This window comes from Schistocerca piceifrons, chromosome 5 (assembly GCF_021461385.2).
Source record: "Schistocerca piceifrons isolate TAMUIC-IGC-003096 chromosome 5, iqSchPice1.1, whole genome shotgun sequence".
NCBI classification, from domain to species: domain Eukaryota; kingdom Metazoa; phylum Arthropoda; class Insecta; order Orthoptera; family Acrididae; genus Schistocerca; species Schistocerca piceifrons.
The window spans coordinates 598,526,615-598,548,011 of record NC_060142.1 but is presented as its reverse complement, the minus strand read 5'-3'; the positions used below and the strand labels follow the sequence as shown (position 1 = coordinate 598,548,011).

The window sequence follows — 21,397 nt, the reverse complement described above, 5'->3', positions numbered from 1 at the left end:
GATGTTCAAGGGTATCCACGAGACCACAGCGAGTACAGGTGTCCGTGTCAGAAAGACCAATACGGTGCAATCGTACATTGGTGGGAACCAAATTATTTATTACCCTGTACCACGTGGACGCCACGGCCATAGAGTGGATCGGCAGACTAACATTCTTCCAGACGTTCCTCCAGGACACAGATGGAGACGCCAGTTCTATTGGATTGGGACCGGCCAGCCCCTCCCAGCGGGCAATCAAGCCCTTGGTCGTTGGCACCGGTCGCCGCAAGAAGACGTCACCGAGGTAACTCACCGCAATGTAAAATTCCCGAATGTGTTTCAACTTAAAATTTAGGCGTCCGGCATCGACAGGTGGAGCAAGGCTCGCCGGACGCACAACAGTAAAAAGCCTGGATGTAATCGAAGTCACTTCTTGCGTAACAATTAGAGTCGTTCGGCGGACGTACAAAGCAGACGCCTTGCGAATAATGTCAGAGAGGCCCAAGCCTCCGGAGATACGCGGTTTCGTCATTACCTCGTAACGTAACTTGAATAGATGGCCCTTCCATATAAAACTGCTAGACAATTGGCGCAACCTTTTCGCCACCATCATGGGAAGTGGGAACAGCTGAGCAACATAATAAGCTTTACATAGAACGTAGGTGTCTAAAATTCTGACTTTTTGCAAAATGGTAGCAGAGCGCTGCTCATGGACCATCAGAGCCCCCTGTATCTTCTCGGTGACAGATTTCCAATTGAGAGCCGCCATTTTTAGAGGACACCGATCAATGATAATCCCCAAGGACGTATGGCGATCGACAACAGTGGCCCAAGGGACGTCAGCATCGCGAAATCCTCGAATATCAAGGAACTTACATTTACCCTGATTGAGACGCGCTCCAGAGACACGACAGTATGCATCAACTGCCCCTTTCAACAACGGGATATCATCACGTTGACGGAGGAGAACAACGACATCATCCGCATATGCCTTAACCGAGAGCTTCCCACCAGAGAGGGACATACCCTGAAGCTTGAGAGCAATAGTCCGAAGCAGCGGTTCCAGGGACAATACGAATAAAGACATAGAGAGCGGACTACCCTGAGGCACTCCGCGGCGGATAGCAATGGGCGGCGTCAGCTGCCCATTGACTGACACCCGAGCTGTTATTCCCCTATACAAATTGCCAAGAACACCACGTGATGAAGCGTTAAAACCTATTGTACCTAAAACACGATCTAAAAACACATGACTGACGTGATCAAAAGCCTTATAAAAATCAAGGAAGGCAAAGGCACAATGTACGTTTGTAACCGCCGCAACCGAGACAACATCCCGATATTCGGCTACTGGTGTCAGAATAGATCTATCATGAAAACAACATTGATGTGCACCAATTACACCCCGAAGCACAGAAGACAACCGGCTATTGAGCGCTCTAGCAGCTGTCTTGTAGTCAAAATTCAGCAATGTGAGCGGACGAAGATTGGCAGCAGATAAACAACCAGAGGACTTTGGAATTAAAACAATTTTCCCTACTTTAAAATCGGCAGGCACATCCATCCCCCTGACAATCTCATTTAAAATCTGCGTAAAAATGCCACCCAAAAGAGGCCAAAAACGGAGGTAAAATTCTTTAGGCAGGCCGTCTGGACCCGGCGATTTACTGGACGGAGAGCGAGCAATAAAATCGAAAACAACATCTACCTGGAATTCCCGGAGAAATTCGCCGTTCGCGTCAGGCGTGATCGTCGCAGCTAGATCCCCAAAGACATCATCCGAAAGAGACTCACCAGAATCATCGTCAGAATAGAGACTAGCGTAATACTGGTGGAGAGCACGAACCATTTCCTCCTGTGCAATAAGCTGTCGCCCATCATCCACCGTAAGAGAAGAGATGAAGGAGCGACGACGACGGGTCTGATGCCGTAGCAGGTGGTACAAGGATGTCAGTTCACCTTCAACAAGGGTGTGAGGTTTCGACTTAACTCGAAGACAATCCATCTGTCGTCGTTTAAGGCTCAAGAGCTTGGCCTTAATACGACGAATATCATGGATCCGCAGAGGAGAGGTACCTGCCGCGTCATATAGTTCACGCAAGACAGAGTAGTAATATTCATACGTGTTCTTAAAATCACGCGCCCTTGCAGCACAGTAAAAAATCAAAGTCTGACGAATCTTGGGCTTGGCAAACGCAGTCCACCAAACCAGCAAGGAGGGGTATCGCGGGACAGAGCGAAGACATCGCTCCCACACGCCACTTATAACATCATCCATAGCACTGTCGGCAAGGTGGGAAACATTTAACATCCACTGGGAACGATAAAGTTTTGCAGGTTGGTACTTAGATTTACAGTTGCAGTAAAAGCGCAATGGTCAGAAAAACTAGTAGGAATAACATCGACAGAAAGAATTTTACCACATAAAAAATCAGATAAATAGAATCTGTCGAGTCTACTGCATGAGGACGCGGTAAAAAACGTATATTTCACCAGGGTTGGATATTTGTGTTCCCAAACATCACGCAGATGCATCGTACGAACTAAGTCATGTAAATCACGGCAATAATTAAAATTGGGGGACTGGTCTTCAGGGCGTAAAACACAATTAAAATCGCCTCCGAGCAGGAGACTCCGAGGACTCTGGCGCAAAAGATAAATAAGCTCTTCTTTATAAAAGCGCGAGCGAGCCACAGTGTGACCCGAACCAGAGGGGGCATACAAAACAACGAGGCGGAGATCAAAAAGACGACAACCAATCCCACGGCCAGAGTCAAGGAATTCAATGTCAGTAATAGGAATGCCCTCTCGAAAGAAAAGAGCAGTTCCTGTTGAATATTCCGGCGCGACATTAAAAACAGTTTGAAATCCAGGTAGAGAGAGATCAGAAAACAACACTTCCTGCAAGAACACTACGTCCGCACAGACGTCGTAAATAAACTGCCGCAAAGAGGCAATGCGAACGTCGGACTCAATACGGTTAAGATTTAAGGTAAGAAAGGTGTATGCTTGAACCATAGAGAGAAAAGCGAGAAACGAAATCACCTACACCGACGCACCAACGTCACAGTCCATAGCAGGGGAGACGGAGGCATCCGAGGGAGGGGGACTGGTACCCCGTTCCGCGGATCCCTTACGCTTCGGTTTTTTACGAACAGCATTAACGTTCGGCTGAACGCGTAACTTGCGTCGGCTGACGGGCAAGGAAGCTTCAGCCGCCGGTGACGTAGGAGCGTCAAGTTCTGTATCCGACACCACCCGCGCCGGTCCACATGCGGGTTCCGGGGTCGCGGGGGGAAACTCCGACAAAACGGAATGGTCAACACTTACACTAGCTTCCGGCAAACATGGACTGCACGGAGGCGAATCGTGAGCAGGAAGGTCCGAGGCCGCAAAGTTGGACGGAAGCGGAGCAGCTCCGCTGGCAAAGGTATGGGGCAGCGAAGCAGGAAGTTGTCGCGGCTCCACTTGTTGTGACATCGAAGTCGGTTCGGAAGAGGGCGCCAACAGGCCCGACCGACGATCCGACTCGAGAGAAGCTGCGTCGGAGGCCGGAGGGGCGCCAGCAGCCGCCACCGTAACCGTTACCTCAGGAGAGCAGGGAGCAGCTACAGTACACAGTGGCTCGGAGGATGCCGGTCGCTCGGACTGGGGCATCTCAGGGAGATCCTCATCCGTACTATTTCCATCGTGTGGGCGACGCCTCTTATTATTCAAAAGTGGCACACCCACCTGAGGGACAGACGGAACAACATCAGATTTAGCACGCAAAGGAGGAAATTCTGTGTCAGGGGTGCGCAAAACCTGTGGCGGAGCGCTACTACCACTGGACTGTGCTACACCAAGAGCAGAACCACCTGCAACGAGGTCAGCGACCGTTAACTTGCGACGCTGTTCGAGAGAATTTTTTAAAACAAAAACCCTCCGCGGACAGTCGGTACGCACGTGACCACTTTCATTGCACAAAAAACAGGTGCCAACCTGACCACTATATGTTACATGGACACGATATCCACCGATCTGCAGGTGAGATGGAATATTCTGCTTAACGTGCATTTCGACTGAACGAATACCACTGTAACATTGCAGGCGATGTTGGCTTGACCAGCGTTCAAGGCGAATGCTCTTTACATCACCATACTTTTGTAGACCCTCCTTAAGATAGACATTATCCACCTCCGGTGGAAGGTTGTAAACACGAACATTGGTATACGTGATGGAAGCATTGGAAAGCAGCACGGTACTTACAGAATCATCCCGATGCCGAAAGAGAACTTGATGACCATATTTAGAAAGAATTTTATCAACCTGAAGTGGGTCCATAAACTTAACAAAGAAAACATACAGTTCGGTATCAAAATAAGCAGTATGCACCTGATCCGAATGAACACCAAAGGTATCTACCAACCAATCATGAATCTCAAGGGAACTAGGTTGCACATGGCGGGTTGACTTGTCAAAAGTAAAACTAACTGTAGCCTGACGAGGAATAACCTGGGACGACATTTTCAAAATATGCGGTCGAAACCGCTACACACAACACACTGAAATAAGGACAGAAAGTAACACAAGGTACTAAACAACGACGGAGAAACACTCACAGAAGTTGCAACACAACACGTAAACAAAAGCGATAGTCCACTATACGTAACGCTACGGCGGAGCGGAAGACTAGGCACGTCCACACTGCACGGCGTCTAAAGCGGAACTACCACTGAGCTAAGAAGGCGGCAGCTTAGCGTTTGTGAGCTATCCCCAAATTGTTACTTCATCATACTGAATCTTGCAGCCCTCGACCAGATATCGGATTTGGCACACAGCTGCTGCTGGGGGTGTCCACATTGCCGTTTTCCAAATCTCTTGAATGTTTCGCCCTTACGATCGACGACGAGCGTCGGCCCACCAAAAGTTAGCGGTCTGCACAATCCTGACCTAGTGCACAGCTTGTGGGATAGCGTGGCTCGACTGCGAAATGCGCCTTTCGGCTCCTCTCTCTGGCTACAGTGCGCTGTTGTCCACAGTGGCACTGGCGTTGCCCATGGGGCTTCATGTAAGGCGACTGCACGTCGCTCGGCCAACAGCGGCCTACTGCAGACCGACACTTAAGACACACCAAATACAAATCGACATCGAGAGACAGGCCCTGTCATATGGCACTCGCGACGTATATGCTGAAATTGAATGTAAAGAATACGTCTTTTGTAGCGGGCGTCCCTCTACTGCAGTGTCACACATGACGAATAAAAAGGAAAACAGCAGAACGTCTGTGTAGGGCCATGTTTTTACCTACAGTGTCACTTGGCTGAATGTGTATAAGGCTCTGTGGCATCACTCAAACGCAGCCAAATTGTCACACTAGCTGTGTATCTCTAACAAAGTTGACGTATGTCCTCACCTCGGTGCCGGTTAAAACGATCTCGCCCCCGGGTGGGCTCGAACCACCAACCTTTCGGTTAACAGCCGAACGCGCTAGCCGATTGCGCCACGGAGGCCTTGACTTTGGCTCCCTTGTGCTCTGTATATCAACGCAATTCGTATACCTTCTGCAGGAATCTCGCAGAATGGTAGCATTTGCTTACGCCTCTTCACATGGATAACGTGCATGCACACTGTAGCGAGGCTCGTAAACGAATGACATCGCCAAGCATGACATTATACTACAAAATGCATACAAACCAATGTTCTGCCTATGCATTCAGAAAACCTCTGAGGCCAGTAGAATACTTGTCATAGGTTGTAGAACATCCCCTTCATTCAGTGTACTGCCATTTGTTAGATGCTGCTCGAGATAGCTCCGCTCCTTGCAGGAAGGTTTAAAAAATGAATGCCTTCTGTGAGGTTCGAACTCACGACCCCTGGTTTACGAGACCAGTGCTCTACCACTTTTTTTTTTTCTTTTTTTTTTTTTTTCTTTTTGTATTTCTTTCACTGTGTTGACCCAGTGCAGCTCGGGGGAGGCGCATTGGGCAGGGGTCGAAACCCGAGGCCTGGCCATGACGTCTCCCCCTCCCTGCACTGAAGCACAGTGGCACGAATACGTAGTAATTTCCCTTGGTTCAGAGTCTTATGATATTTATATGTGGACACGGGGCTTGTGATGCAGTGTCTATCCAAACAGGTAAAAGCTTGGCAGGAAAGCAAAATAAGTAAGAGCTAGCGAGAATGTCTTCCCTATCGTGAAGTGAGATCAGTATGCCCCTATACCGGTGCCATTAATGTAACTGGCGCAGGAGCGATCAATAGAAGTGGCAACTTAACCAATCCCCTGCTTTTCGAAGACAATACTAAGCATATTCGCAAAGTCCCTCTTAAGATGTGGGAGAGATTGTTGCGTCCAGTACTCATGAAGCATGTAACCAATAAACGAAATAAAATCGGAAATACCATCACCATCAACCACTGCAAAAATGTAACGGCCAAGAAGCCACATAATGGTATTGTTCTTTGTCCCGGGATAAAAAACCGTGTCCGGCCAGCAGAGAATATCAGTTGTAAATGCCGATTCCGAGCTCCTGGTGAGTAACGCCAATTGTCGGCGCAGCCAGTACCACATGCGAAGACGGTCAGCGCAGGTAAATCGGTGTTGGAGTGTATCAACACAACCACACGTTTGACAAAGCGGAGAGACACTTAAACCTATGCGATGAAGTCGTTCGTTCGTAGGAATCAGCTGGTGAACTACCTTATACCATAGGGAGGCAACAGGTGCTGAATGAACGGGTAAGCTAATATTCGTCCATATGTGACGCCAATGAAAACGGGGATATTGCAAAACAATCGGGATGGAAGAAGAAGACCTGTGCCATTTGTCAAGCAGTGTTCGCATAGTAAAAACAGGACGACGTTGGAAGTGGAGATCCAGATAACTAATCTCAATGTAGAAGTCCCGAACATGCCGTAGCTTCGCATTTAGAGGCCCTACGTTAATAGGCGGTGACAAGCTCGCAGGACGAACGACATGGAATAATCGCGAAGTAACAGTCGGGGACTCAGAAAATAAAAGATGGAGGGTGCGCTGAACATAAAGGGCCGCAGCCTTGACACGGACATCGGTGAACGACAAGCCGCCCGCAAGACGCGGCTTCGTAAGAACATCACAACGTAATTTAAAAATGTGCCCCCGCCAAATATATCTGTTGATAAGCTGGACCATTTTTGCACCCTGCATTCTTGGAAGCGGAAACAACTGAGCAACGTAAAATACTTTACATAAAACATAAGTGTCTAATACACGCTTTTTTTGCAGTAGCGGTATCGAACGCCATGAGTGTTCGAATAAAACACCTTGAAGCTTGGAAATGGCCACTTGCCAATTTTTTGCAGCCATACGAAGAGGACACCGTTCAAGATAGATGCCTAAATGTGTATGGTGTTCAACAGCCGTAACCCACGGAACAACCACATTTTCAAAGCCCCGCAAATTCAGAAGTTTGCTTTTACGGGGGTTGAGACGAGAACCGGAGGCCGCAGAAAATTTATCTAGTTCCATTTTCAACTGCGGCACTTCGGCGGCGGAACGAAGCAAAACAACCAAATCATCAGCATAAGCTGTTGCTGTCAGGGTAACCCCAGAAATCGTAAGACCACGAAGTGTCGAGTTGAGACGAGAGAGGAGTGGTTGAAGGGAGAGAGCATAAAGGGTCATGGATAAAGGGCTACCTTGCGGGACGCCACGTTTAATATCAATGACCTTCGTTAGCTGGCCATTAATGTCAATCTTAGCAGAAATACCAGTCGTCATATTCTTAAGTACCAGCAGCGCCTTTTCATTAAAACCGAGTCGGCGCAGCAGAAGCTCTAAAAACGAATGGGACACACGATCAAAAGCCTTACTAAAATCAACAAATAAAAGCGCACAGGAAATATTGGTGACAGCGACAATCGACACGACATCACGATACCCCGCCAGAGGAGTCAATATGGAGCGCCCTGGAAAGCAGCTTTGACAAGGAGTTATCACAGGTGTAAGCAAGAGGGATAGACGTGCATTAACAGCCCTAGCAGCCGTCTTATAATCAAAATTTAAAAGGGTTAAAGGACGAAAGTCACTAGCTGTCTTCAAACCAGCAGATTTTGGTATCAGGACAACCGTACCTCTCTTGAAATCGGCTGGAATTGTGCCACCATTCAAGATTTCATTTACAATATCCGTAAAAACAGGCCCTATAATAGTCCAAAAGCGAACAAAAAATTCCTTAGGAAGGCCATCCGGACCAGGAGATTTGTGAGATGGTGAACAAGCAATGAAAGCTGAAATTTCGTCTGCAGTAAAAGGAGCTAAAAATTCCACATTATGGTCCTCTGTTAAAACTGATGGGATAGCAGTTAAAATCTCGTCAACATCAAGCCGATCAGAATCAGCCACAGCATATAAGGTCTCATAGTAGCAGGTAAGTTCATGGGTTATTTGATTCTGTAAGGTAAGCCGGCGACCATCAGCTGCCATAAGGCCGTCAATCAATACACGTCGACGGTTGTTGTGGTGACGAAACAGATGGTACATGGGAGTCATTTCATGTGCTAAGATGGACGGCGGTTTAGATTTAATCTTCAATCCTTCCATCTGAAGCCGTTTATACTAAGGAGCTTGGCTTTAATTTTCCGAATCTCAGAAAGGTGGGCACATGTCATTCTAGAAGGATCATAAAGTTCGCGAAGCAAAGAATAATAATACTCAAAAGTCAGTTTCAGATCTCGCGCTCTATTATAACTGTAGGACATTAAAGTGCGACGTAGTTTTGGCTTCGCACAGTGGATCCACCAGTGAAGCTTAGACGGATAGTATCGCAGAGAACGTAAACACATGTCCCATGCCGTCTGTATTAGAGGTTCGATGTCAGGGTCATCGAGCAAGGAGACATTTAATTTCCACAGCGGCCGATAAAGTTTAAGAGGCTGACGCTCCAAATTAATTATAACCGCAAGGGCACAATGATCCGTAAAACTGGCTGGAATAACATCTACATTTAAAACAGAAACACTAAGGGGATCAGAAATATACAATCGATCAAGGCGACTACTTGAGGTGGCAGTAAAAAATGTAAATTTAACTAAAGTGGGGTGTTTAAACTCCCACACATCGCGTAGGCGTAGTTGACGTACAAGAGAATGTAGCTCGAAACAATAATTAAAATGAGGGGATTGGTCCTTAGCGTGTAATACACAAATAAAATCACCCCCCAATATCAATGTCGCAGGATTTTTGCGTAAAAGATAAATCAGATCCTCTTTATAAAAACGAGACCTTTCCTGTCGTTTGCTGGAACCAGAGGGGGCGTAAATATTAACCAAGGTTGTGTCAAATAACCGACAACCAATACCCCTTCCTGAGTCTAAGAGCTCAATTTCGGTAACGGGGATACCGTCACGAATTAGTAAGGCAGTACCTGTGGAAAACTCAGGCGCAAAATTTATAATAGTGCGAAAGCCAGGAACAAACAGGTGTGCAACGGAGACTTCCTGCAGGAAAACAACATCAGCTGCAGAGTCATAAATAAACTGCTGCAGAGACGCGAACTTTAGAGCAGATTGAATGCTATTTATATTTAAGGTAATAAACGTGTACGCCTGCAACATCAACCAAAAAAGGGAAAATGAACCCTAATTACACCACATTAGAAGCAACTACATCCATATCATCAACATCAGACATGGCAGAGGGTGATTGCCCGGAATCAACGGAATCAGAGTCATCCTTTGCATGCTTGTGTTTTTTCCGCACCGCGTGAAGATTGGGGGGCACTTTCACCCGACGGCGTATCTGATGCACACCAGATTCAAGAGCAGGTGGAGTGGGGGGTTCGAGATCAGGCACGTCAACCAAGGCATCCGAAGGATTAGCAGGGCGAGAGGAATCAGAAGAAGGAGCCAGCAAGGGGAAAACTGCATCAGGAACATCGGCACCGGCGTCAGAAGGTGGAGGTATTGGAAGTGTAGGAGGTGGAGAGATAGGTTTGGAATCCGCTGAAGCGGAGCGCGCAGTTCTAGGAGCGATTTTCCGACAAACAGCTGGCTGCACCGAAGTGTCGTCAACATGTTGTGATGCCTGTGTCGGGGGGGGGGATGTCAACACCACCTCGACCGAATGTTGTGGCTCTTGCGCCGACGGCGTGGCAGCAAGTTTGACGTCATCAGGCAAAGCAGGAGACACAGCGGGAACAGAATCCGAAACAGGCATGGGAGATTCCGGAATTCTCTCGTCAGATTCGCCAACCGGCTGCGAAACAGCAACTTCGTCATCAGTGCTACCGGTATCACTAGCACGACGGCGTTTGTTATTGGAAATAGATCGGTGTAGGAGCAGCCGATACATCTGGGCGAGTGGGTAACGGGGGAAAACCTGCATCAGAGGAGGGTGTCACCCGTTGTGAAGAATCTACTGCAGGAGGCTGACAGGAGACAGTGGAGGAAGCTGCTGGCACAAGATCGGCAACCGTTAATTTGCGGCGTTGTGCTAGCCCATTTTGAAGCACAAACACCCGCTTAGGGCAATTAGCACGAACATGACCATTTTCATTACATAGAAAACACGTACCAACTTGCCCCTCATAAGTAAGATGAACACGATAACCGCATACAACCAGATGGGACGGTATATTCGACTTAATATGCATTTCAACCGATCTGATACCATTATAACATTGCAGCTTATGTTGTGCAGACCAACGTTCATTTCGAATTGACCGAACAGTACCATAACCAAGCAAAGCTTCCTTGAGATAACTGTTTTCAACTTCAGGGGGTAAATTATAAACCCGAACCGTGGTATATGTAATTTCAGCATTTGAAACAGCAACACTGCTAACAGAACCATCTCTATGACGGAACGACACTTGCTCACCACATTTAAGTAAAATCTTATCTAGCAAAACCGGGTTCACAATTTCACAAAAAAGCAATAAAGTTCTGTATCAAAATACGCCGTATGTACCTGGTCCGATGTAATGCCAATCGTATCCACAATCCATTCGTGAATTTCCAACGAAGTTGGTTGAACATTCCTGGTGGCCTTGTTAAACTGAAAACTGAGAGTACACTTCCGCGGAAACAACCGGGAAGCCATAACAATTAATTAATGCGGCAAAAGCCGCTATACAACACAAGACACAAAACAAACGGTAAGGCGACGAAACAACGAAGAAAAGAAGACAAAGAAACGTCACACACAGAAAGTAAATAGTCACAACCCGAGGGAAACGGCGGATCGAATACACAGCACGTCCGATCGCCGTCGCGTCTCAAGCGGAACTGAAAAATGAATGCCTTCTGTGAGGTTCGAACTCACCACCCCTGGTTTACGAGACCAGTGCTCCACCACTGAGCTAAGAAGGCGGCAGCTTAGCGTTTGTGAGCTATCCCCGAATTGTTACTTCATCATACTGAATCTTGTAGCCCTCGACCAGATATCGGATTTGGCACACAGCTGCTTCTGGGGGTGTCCACATTGCCGTTTTCCAAATCTCTTGAATGTTTCGCCCTTGCGATCGACGACGAGCGTCGGCCCACCAAAAGTTTGCGGTCTGCACAATCCTGACCTCTAGCGCACAGCTTGTGGGATAGCGTGGCTCGACTGCGAAATGCGCCTTTCGGCTCCTCTCTCTGGCTGCAGTGCGCTGTTGTCCACAGTGGCGCTGGCGTTGCCCACGGGGCTTCATGTAAGGCGACTGCACGTCGCTCGGCCAACAGCGGCCTACTGCAGACCGACACTTAAGTGACACCAAATACAAATCGACATCGAGAGACAGGCCCTGTCATATGGCACTCGCGACGTGTACGCTGAAATTGAATGTAAATAATACGTCTTTTGTAGTGGGCGTCGCTCTACTGCAGTGTCACACACGACGAATAAATAGGAAAACAGTAGAACGTCTGCGTAGGGCCATGTTTTTACCTACAGCGTCACTTGGCTGAATGTGTACAAGGCCCTGTGGCATCACTCAAACACAGCCAAATTGTCACACTAGCTGTGTATCTCTAACAAAGTTGACGTATGTCCTCACCTCTGTGACGGTTAAAACGATTTCGCCCCCGGGTGGGCTCGAACCACCAACCTTTCGGTTAACAGCCGAACGCGCTAGCCGATTGCGCCACTTTTTTTTATATTATTTTATTTTATTTTCAAGCCACACGGCACCGCGAGAAAAGCAAAATGATACATCGGCCGGGAATCGAACCCGGGCCGCCCGCGTGGCAGGCGAGCATTCTACCACTGAATCACTTGCTTTTTTTTTAAATTTTCGGCCATTTTTTCCAATTGTGCCACTTTTTTTTATATATATATATAATGGAGAGTGGTCAGTTCCGTGCAGGTGTAGACAAGGCGGGCAGGGGTCGAATCCCGAGGCCTGCCCGCGATGGCTCCCCCCTCCCATCCCTGATTCACTCCTTCAAGCAGACACTTGTTATGATTCTTTGTTTCTTATTTTTTTTGTTATATTATTTTTTGTCTGCTATAGTTGTTAATCCTCTGCTCCGAGGTATATAGTGCTGACACATTTGTAAATGAACGTTTCTTCTTTGTCGTGTGTCATTTGTGTGTTTTGATCCATATCGAAATACATTCCGCTTCTATTAGATGTGTGAAATTGTCATGAATAAGCAAACAAGTAAAAGGAGACTAATGAAAAGAAATACATTGACCAGGTATAACAGAATGTATAACTTAAAAAAAAATAGAAATAAAACAGAATATATTTCTTCTTGATTTGCTTCCATCGTCCAACGTGGTCATCCTATGCCATGTTTTTCAAAAGTGATGTCCATCATGTTTCCGAATAATCTTTTACTGTCAGTGACACATTTAATTTTCCAGTATGCCAGCTCCATGTTGGTTGTAAAACTAATGAAATCGTCCTCTCCACGAAAATTAATGATATAGTTGACATAGTGCCCCAGGATCCACATTACTGTATTGTTTTTCGTGGCAGGGTAAAACTTTTTGTCGGGACGCATTAGGATATCCAGCTTCAGATTGTCTTCTGCGCTCCTGGAGAGTACGGCGATCCTCTTCTTGACCCATCGCCAATTCAGTGCATGGCCACCGCAGGTAAACCGATGGATCAGAGAATCGATGAACCCACAACAGAGACAGAGATTTGTGTCACTTAACCCAATTGCATGTAGCTTTTCATTGGTGGCAATCGTGTTATTTACCACCCTGTACCAGGTTGAAGCAACATCCGAAGAGTGTACTTTCAAGCTGACGTTGGCCCACACCGTTGTCCAGTCGGTAGTCGGATACTTCTGTTCTATTGTATTTGGGGCCGCCGACTTTTCCCACTCACGTTGCAAGTCCCGAGTTGACAGTAGTCGTCGCTGTAGAACACCCACTTCTGCATAACTAACATGAAGGAAAACTTCTCTGATGTGTTTCAATTTGTAATGGATTTTTCCGACGTCAATCGGTGGTCGCACACTCGCTGGACGCACTGTGAGGAACAAGTTTTGAGTAACAGTGCAGTGGCTGTCATGGAGTAAAGTCGTGGTCCGCTTGATGTACAAGGCCATTGCCTTCCCGGCGATGTTAACTAACTCAAGCCCACCAGTAGTTCTCAACTTGGCCAGCGTATCGGAAGACAATTTAAATATGTTTCCCTTCCAGATAAATTGATTGGCAACCTGCATGATCTTTCTGGCCTGAAGCTTGGGAATGGGAAAGAACTGTGCAACATAATACGCCTTGGAGAAGACGTAGGTATTGAGAATCCTGATTTTTTCGATAATGTTCACAGCACGCCAGCGACATTCGACAATGGTACCCTGTATCAGATGCGTCACTGACTTCCAATTGGAGGCCGCCATTTTGAGAGGGCACCTGTTCAAGGTGATTCCTAGTAGTTTGTGAGATTCCACAACATGCGCCCACGGTATAGTTAAGCTCTCGAAACCCCTGATATAGAGCACTTTACATTTCCGGTCACTTAGTTGTGCTCCAGACACTTCACAATATTGGTCGATCACCCGTTTAATACGGATCACCTCGTCGTCACTGCGTAACAGTACGGCAACATTGTCAGCGTACGCACGGACTATGAATGTGCGACCGGAGGTTGACACTCCTGACAACTGGTGATAAAGAGACCGAAGGAAGGGTTCCAGTGACAGCACAAAAAGTGACATAGAGAGTGGACTGCCCTGGGGGACACCCCGCTGAATGGATATCGGTTGCGTCAGCTGTCCATTGACTTGTATCCTCGCTGATATACCAGATATCAAATTGCGAAGGACTGTTATCACCCCTGCCTCGAGTCCTATTTTGTCCATTATGTGAAAAAGGTATCGGTGGTTCACATGATCAAAGGCTTTATGAAAGTCTAGAAAAAGCAGCGCACAATTCAGGTTGGTGACTGAGGCAATGGAGATGAGATCCCGAATTTCAGACATCGCAGACATGACGTTCCGTCCAGGCACGCAGGCCTGGTGCCGCCGGACAACTTTGTGAATGAACGGAGACATTCGGGTGTTAACAGCTCTGGCGATAGTTTTGTAGTCAAAATTGTGCAGGGTGAGCGGACGCAGATTATCAAATCGCTTACACCCTTTGCGTTTGGGAACAAGGACAATTTTACCCTCCTTCATCGCACCAGGAACAGGCGCCCCAGCAATGATTTCATTTAAAATTTCTGTAAAAGTAACACCAATTACATCCCAATACCGAAGATAAAACTCCTTGGGAAGGCCGTACAGTGCTGGGGCTTTGTGAGCTGGCGACTTAACAATAAGTTCTAAAGTCTCCTCGACACTAAACGCAGCCAGAAAGTCACGATTATCATCCTGAGTAACGGACGTGTCCATCAACTGGAGTACAGTAGCAGTCAAGCCATCATTGGTTGGGTAGTCCAAGTACAGGCCGTGATAATACCTCTGGATTGCCGTGACTATATCAGGTTGCCGAGTGAGAAGTTCCCCGTGATCAGTTACCAGTTCGTCTATAAATAAGCGTCTACGGTTCGTCTGATGCTTAATAAGATGATACATGGAAGTTGTCTCAGATTGAACAAAAGAGTTGACTTTTGACTTGATTTTTAATCCTTCTAGTTGTTTACGTTTGATACTGAGCATCTTAGCCTTGATTTGCTTTATTTGAGCCGTGTAAATATTATTGTCGCCAGATTTGTCGTAGAGCTCCCTTAAAATCGAATAGTAAAATTCGGTGGTCCTCTTTGCATCCCTTGATTGCGTATTACAGTACGAAATCAAAGTCCGACGCAACTTTGATTTAGCAAAGGACGTCCACCACTCCACTTTCGTACGGTATCTATTGACAGAGCGAAGACAAAACGTCCAAGTTCGTGTGTCAAGTACCTCGAGATCGGCGTCCTGAAGGTGGGAAATATTGAACATCCAGTGACTTCTGAAACGTTTGGTGGGTTGTCTGTCCAGTTGTATAACGGCGGCGTAGGCGCAGTGATCGCTACATGGGACGGGAATGACCTCCGAGTCAACAACATGTTCTCCGAGCTGAGAAGACACATATATTCTGTCGAGGCGGCTACTCGAGGTGGAAGTGAAGTATGTAAATTTCACAAGGGTAGGGTGAAGGAGTTCCCACGTATCCTTTAGATTCATTCGTAAAACCAGATCATGAAGCTCCTTACAATAGTTAAAATGCGGCCGCTGATCTTTTTGATGTACAACACAGTTAAAATCTCCTCCTAAAATTAAGGCAGTCGGATTTTTACGAAGCAGGTAAATTAGTTCGTCTTTAAAGAACTCGGTCCTTGCGAACCTGTGTCCACTCCCTGAGGGCGCGTATAGGTTCACGAGCGTGACGCCGAATATTTTGCAGCATATGCCACGCCCCGACTCCAGTGTTTCAACGTCTGAGACGGGGATGCCTTCACGCACGAGAATGGCTGTACCAGTGCTAAGTTCGAAGGCAACATTGGTAATACAGTGGAAGCCGGGAATGACCAGATCGGGAACAAGGAATTCCTGCAATAGAAGTATATCAGCGGCAGACTCATATACGAACTGCCTAAAGACTGCAAGTTTCAATTCAGACGTGATCCTGTTAACATTAACACTCAGGAACTTGTACGCTTGCGCCATGGAATTGACGGAGCTACTTTAAATTAACGTGATCATCGTCACCGGCAAACCAATCCATTCGTGAACCAGCTGGTGGAGAGTGGCCATCACCATCGTTCGCATCCGAGAGGGCTTGCAGTTTGTGTTTGCTGCGTGGTACATTCAAGTTCGGTTGGAATTTCTTTTTGTTCCTCCCGACGCTTGCGACTTTTTCCGCAGAAAGCGGCATCAGAGAATCGACACAGGTCTCCTGTGCAGGTTGCCCTGCTACAGCAACTTGCATTTGCGTCTCGCCGGATAGTCCTTCCGGAGACGCGCTTAGTTCTTATTTACCCACACGTTGGGATTGTTTGGAAACACTCTCCCGGTCAGGTTGTTGACAAGCAAGGCTGAGATCTCGCTCTGTGTTGACACACTCGTCAGCGTGTTTGTTGTCAGTGTCGCGCGGCTGTGATACGAGTTGTGGACCTGCGCACACCCCGTCGACGTCACTGTGGGCAACGTGCTGAGGTTCACTATCGGTTTGTTGGGGAACCGACTCGACAGACGTGGACGGTAAGCAAGAACCAACCTGGGACGTAGCACTACCGTCATCGGGCGAAGAAGTATTAACATCAACAATCGATTCTGGTGTAGCGTCTTGCGAAAGCTCAATGTCGCCTGCCGGTTGTTTGATATCAAGTGTGGCAGGTGTTACCGGTACTGAGACGCCTTCATCTGAACTACTACTGTCGCACGTTTGACGTCTCTTGGACGCTACCGCAGTGACTGGACGGGTGAGAGGGTTCTGATCCCAGCCCTTCGCAAGAGGAATAGCAGGGAACTCGTCTTCAAAAGGTTTTTCATGTACAGTCACAGGATCAGTGGAAAGGGACGGCTCATTACTTGGTAATTGGGTGCCTGTCACTAAATCAGCTAAAGTGAGGCTCTTACGTTGTTGGAAAGTAGGCTTTAAGACTGTCATTCTTTTAGGGCAATTTTGCCGTAAATGACCACTTTCGTTGCAGATAAAACACGTAGAAGCTTGCCCAGAATATGTAACCTGCACCTTATACCCACAAACAAATACATGGGATGGGATGTTGATTTTAACTTGCATCTCAACCGATCTGATGCCAGAAAAACATTGCAACTTATGTTGCCTGGACCACTTTTCAAGTCTAATGTTACGCACATCGCCATATTTCGTGAGCACATCTTTTAAGAAACAGTTGTCTACTTCAGGGGGCAGGTTGTAAATACGCACGTTAGAGATCTCGACATCAGCGTTAGTAACTTGGACAGTACTCACAGTGCCGTCGCGATGCCGGATCTCGACGCCGCCGCCATGTTTCTGCAAAAGGCGTTCCAGTAAGAGGGGATTCAGGAGCTTCACGAAAAATCAGTATAAATCCAGGTCGTAGTAGGCAGTGTGAACTTGACCAGTGGTTATGCCTATTGTATCGACGATCCATTCATGAACTTCCAGTGAACTTGGCTGAACTGATCGTGTAGCCTTGTCAAACTCGAACTGCAGGGTATTTTTCCTTGGAATCGTGGGAACCATCTTGCAAATTAACCAAAATGGGCTAACAGCATACAGCATATACTTAAAAGAATGACACGAACACACAACCACGCACAAGCACGTGAAACAGAAAGCACAAATACAACGTAAACAAAGCAAGTGACACTGAGCGCTAAGAACGTCCACACGCTGCCGCGTCTCAACCGGTAATGCCACGGAGGCCTTGACTTTCGTTCACTTCTGCACTGTTTATCAATGCCACTCGTATACTTTCTGCACGCACCTCGCAGAATGGTAGCATCTGCTTACGCCTCTTCACATGGATAACGTGCATGCACAGTGTAGCGGGGCTCATAAACGAATGACATCGCCAAGCATGACATTATACTACAAAATGCATACAAAACAGTGTTCCGCCTACACATTCAGCAAATCTCTGATGCAAGTAGAGCACTCTTTATCGGTTGTAGAACTTCCCCTTCATTCAGTGCACTGCCATCTGTTGGATGCTGCTCTTGCTAGCTCTGCTCTCCGCAGAAAAGTTAAAAAAATGAATGCATTCTGTGAGGTTCGAACTCACGACCCCTGGTTTACGAGACCAGTGCTCTGCCACTGAGCTAAGAAGGCGGCAGCTTAGCGTTTGTGAGCTATCCCCGAATCGTCACTTCATCATACTGAATCTTGCAGCCCTCGACGAGATATCGGATTTGGCACACAGCTGCTGCTGGGGGTGTCCACATTTCCGTTTTCCAAATCTCTTGACTGTTTCGCCCTTACGATCGACGACGAGCGTCGGGCCACCAAAAGTTTGCGGTCTGCACAATCCTGGCCTAGTGCACAGCTTGTGGGATAGCGTGGGTCTACTGCGAAACGCGCCTTTCGACTCCTCGGTCTGGCTACAGTGCGCTGTCGTCCACAGTGGCACTGAGGTTGCCCATGGGGCTTCATTGAAGGCGACTGCACGTCGCTCGGCCAACAGCGGCCTACTGCAGACCGACACTTAAGAGACGCCAAATGCAGATCGACATCGAGAGAGAGGCCCTGTCATATTGCACTCGCGGTGTATACGCTGAAATGAAATGCAAATAATACGTCTTTTGTAGTGGGCGTCGCTCTACTGCAGTGTCACACATGCCGAATCAATAGGAAAACAGTAGATCGTTCGCGTAGGGCCATGTTTTTACCTACAGTGTCACGTGGCTGAATGTGTATAAGGCTCTGTGGCATCACTCAAACACAGCCAAATTGTCACACAAGCCGTGTATGTCTATCAAAGTCGACACATGTCCTCACCTCGGTGCCGATTAAAACGATTTCGCCCCCGGGTGGGCTCGAACCACCAACCTTTCGGTTAACAGCCGAACGAGCTAGCCGATTGCGCCACGGAGGCCTTGACTTTCGTTCACTTCTGCTCTGTTTATCAATGCAACTCGTATACTTTCTGTAGGCATGTCGCAGAGTTGTAGCATCTGCTTACGCTTCTTCACATGGATAACGCGCATGCACATGTAGCGAGGCTCATAAACGAATGACATTGCCAAGCATGACGTTATACTACAAAATGCATCATCAGTTGTCGACATAGAATCCCCGTTTAAACGCCCACTGCCAACATTGCTTCGCATTACACGTTTAATAACATTATCAATCCGTCATTATACTGAATGCCTGATGGAGGTTTTCTGACGTTTTCTCAATACCGGAAATACTGACGAACACTATGGAAACATAGTAGACCTTGCCGTATGTTACGAATGCAATGGCTAAGAAATACATATCAGCGTCGTCACATTGTTTACGCTAATTGCCTGGACATGTCATTGCAGTACAGATAAGACTACTTCATAGGTTTCAAAAAAAATTGTTAACTGTGTTTGTTGATATTACAGCACTAAATTTCAAGTATTCGAATGACCTGCCAGTTGCCAGAAACCTGTTACACGTAAACTCGTCGATTGCGACTGCCTCTCCCATAGACAATTTTGCCTTTCTCTTTTACTTCGTATCAACATCAATAAATTGTTGTAAGAAGAAGGACTCACGCTAAAATGGTTTGACATGTATTGTTTCCGTGGTTGAGATTTTCGTTAGTAAATTATCATACAACAATCAGATTTTTTTTCCACTATTCCCGGACGTATTTCCCCATTTTTGTAGTTTTCTGTTGTATACCATCTATAGCTAGAATAATTGCTTCACACGCTTTCTTTTGGGTTTTCGGTATAAAATGATGAAAATGGAAGTAAAAAACTTCCAAATCCATTATCGCTTTTGCAGAGCGTTTATTCAGATTATGGCAACACAGTTTGACGGAACCGATCAGGAGAAAAACGCTCCACTAAAGAGATTGTGGCAGTTCGAAGTTTGTTAATTCTATTTTCATATCAATATAGATCGTTCCTAGAATGGAATAACATGACGTATATATAACCTTGTAAAATCGCGTTGACTACAGACGATAATGATAATATTATTGATGGTGTGTGGGTCGCTTTAATATTTTAAGGTATGAAAAACAAGTATTGTCAATAAATATCGAACATGTGCGCGCCTGTTAACAGCACTTGTGAAGCGACGTGCTGTGTGTAGTCTGTAACAGAGCTGCAGCCAGCAGCCGATGCGGCAACTCTGTTGCTGCAAGTGACAGTGGTCAACTATCAAGATGTTTTAAACGGACCGTAGCTCCTGGAAGAAAAGATATTGCGACATATGGCCTAGCCTCGGCCTAGGGGATGTTTCCAGAATGACATTTTCACTCTGCAGTGGATTCTGTGTTAATATGAGACTTCTGAGGATATTAAAACTGTGTTCGGGACGGAGACTTGAATTCGAGACCTAGCCAACGAAAGGCAAAGGTCCCGATATCGAGTCTTGGCACACTACACAGCTGTAATCTGCCAGGCAGTTTCGAACTGCGCGCTCTCCGCGGCAGAGGGAAAATTTCATTTTGAAACTTTACGTTCGTGTCCTCTATCACTTAAAAAGGTTATAGTTATTCTGTAAAAAAAAAAATTTCAGCTCTGCGTCGTAAGACTTCGCGCGATTTTTTCGGTGGCTTCTGCTTTCTGTTTACAATGCAATGACATGTCACAGTGCGCGTAATTTCGTCGAATCTTCACAGGCTCAGTACAGAGTAACACTTAATCCAACATGCAGCACAACTTGCGCTATGAATAGTGGCTCGGTGATATTCGTGTGTATCCTAGTGTGTGTTCTGATTCAGCCTACTGCAACGTAAATGTTAAGATTGCAATTTTAATGATTCTCTGTGTGATTTGCGTTAAGTGCTGTACCATCAAAGGGTAAAACTGACTTTTTTTGTTCAGTAGTTCTGTTACGCCTTTCAGTTTTAATAAAAATCATCTAATAGTTTTTAACTTTACGTGTGTTACTTTATTATAAGAAACTAAATTACGTCAGGTTATGCGCCCAGGTTTGTTTTAAATAAACGGAATCTGCGATAAATCCCTGGCCCCAAGCGTACTCTCTCACGTAAAGTAAGCCGAGATGGTAACTGAAGCGGAAAAATATCGTATTCTTTTATTCGACGGAACGAGTTTCAACAAATGGAAATTCAGGATGGAAATTCTCCTTGAGGAACTGGAACTATTACCATTTGTGCAAGCTAATTATCTCACAAAAGTAGAATTTGTCGATGGAGTGGAGAACACGCAGCGTGCAGCAAAGGAAGCACGATTGGCTGAAATGGCTAAACAAGATGGTAAATATAAGTCTCATCCTGTCAACGCATTGCTGGCGGTCACTTGCAATACGCGAAAGATAAGGTAACTTCTTTTGATTTATGGACCCCTCTGTGCAATACGTTCGAGAGAAAAGGAATTGCTGGTCAACTTCTGTTGAGAAAACAATTGTTAACTATGA

At 46.5% G+C, this 21,397-nt stretch overlaps 4 non-coding genes across 4 annotated transcripts; all 4 read right to left on the bottom strand.

The window, feature by feature from the left end:
- Nucleotides 1-5,397: 5,397 nt before the first annotated feature.
- On the bottom strand, nucleotides 5,398-5,471 carry Trnan-guu. The gene has a single exon. It is a non-coding gene; the product is annotated as a tRNA-Asn (tRNA).
- Nucleotides 5,472-11,238: 5,767 nt separating this feature from the next.
- Nucleotides 11,239-11,310, bottom strand: Trnat-cgu. Its single transcript has one exon. It is a non-coding gene; the product is annotated as a tRNA-Thr (tRNA).
- A 6,760-nt stretch (nucleotides 11,311-18,070) lies between these two features.
- Trnat-cgu lies at nucleotides 18,071-18,142 on the bottom strand. Its single transcript has one exon. It is a non-coding gene; the product is annotated as a tRNA-Thr (tRNA).
- Nucleotides 18,143-18,831: 689 nt separating this feature from the next.
- Trnan-guu lies at nucleotides 18,832-18,905 on the bottom strand. Its single transcript has one exon. It is a non-coding gene; the product is annotated as a tRNA-Asn (tRNA).
- Between the last annotated feature and the right edge of the window lie 2,492 nt (nucleotides 18,906-21,397).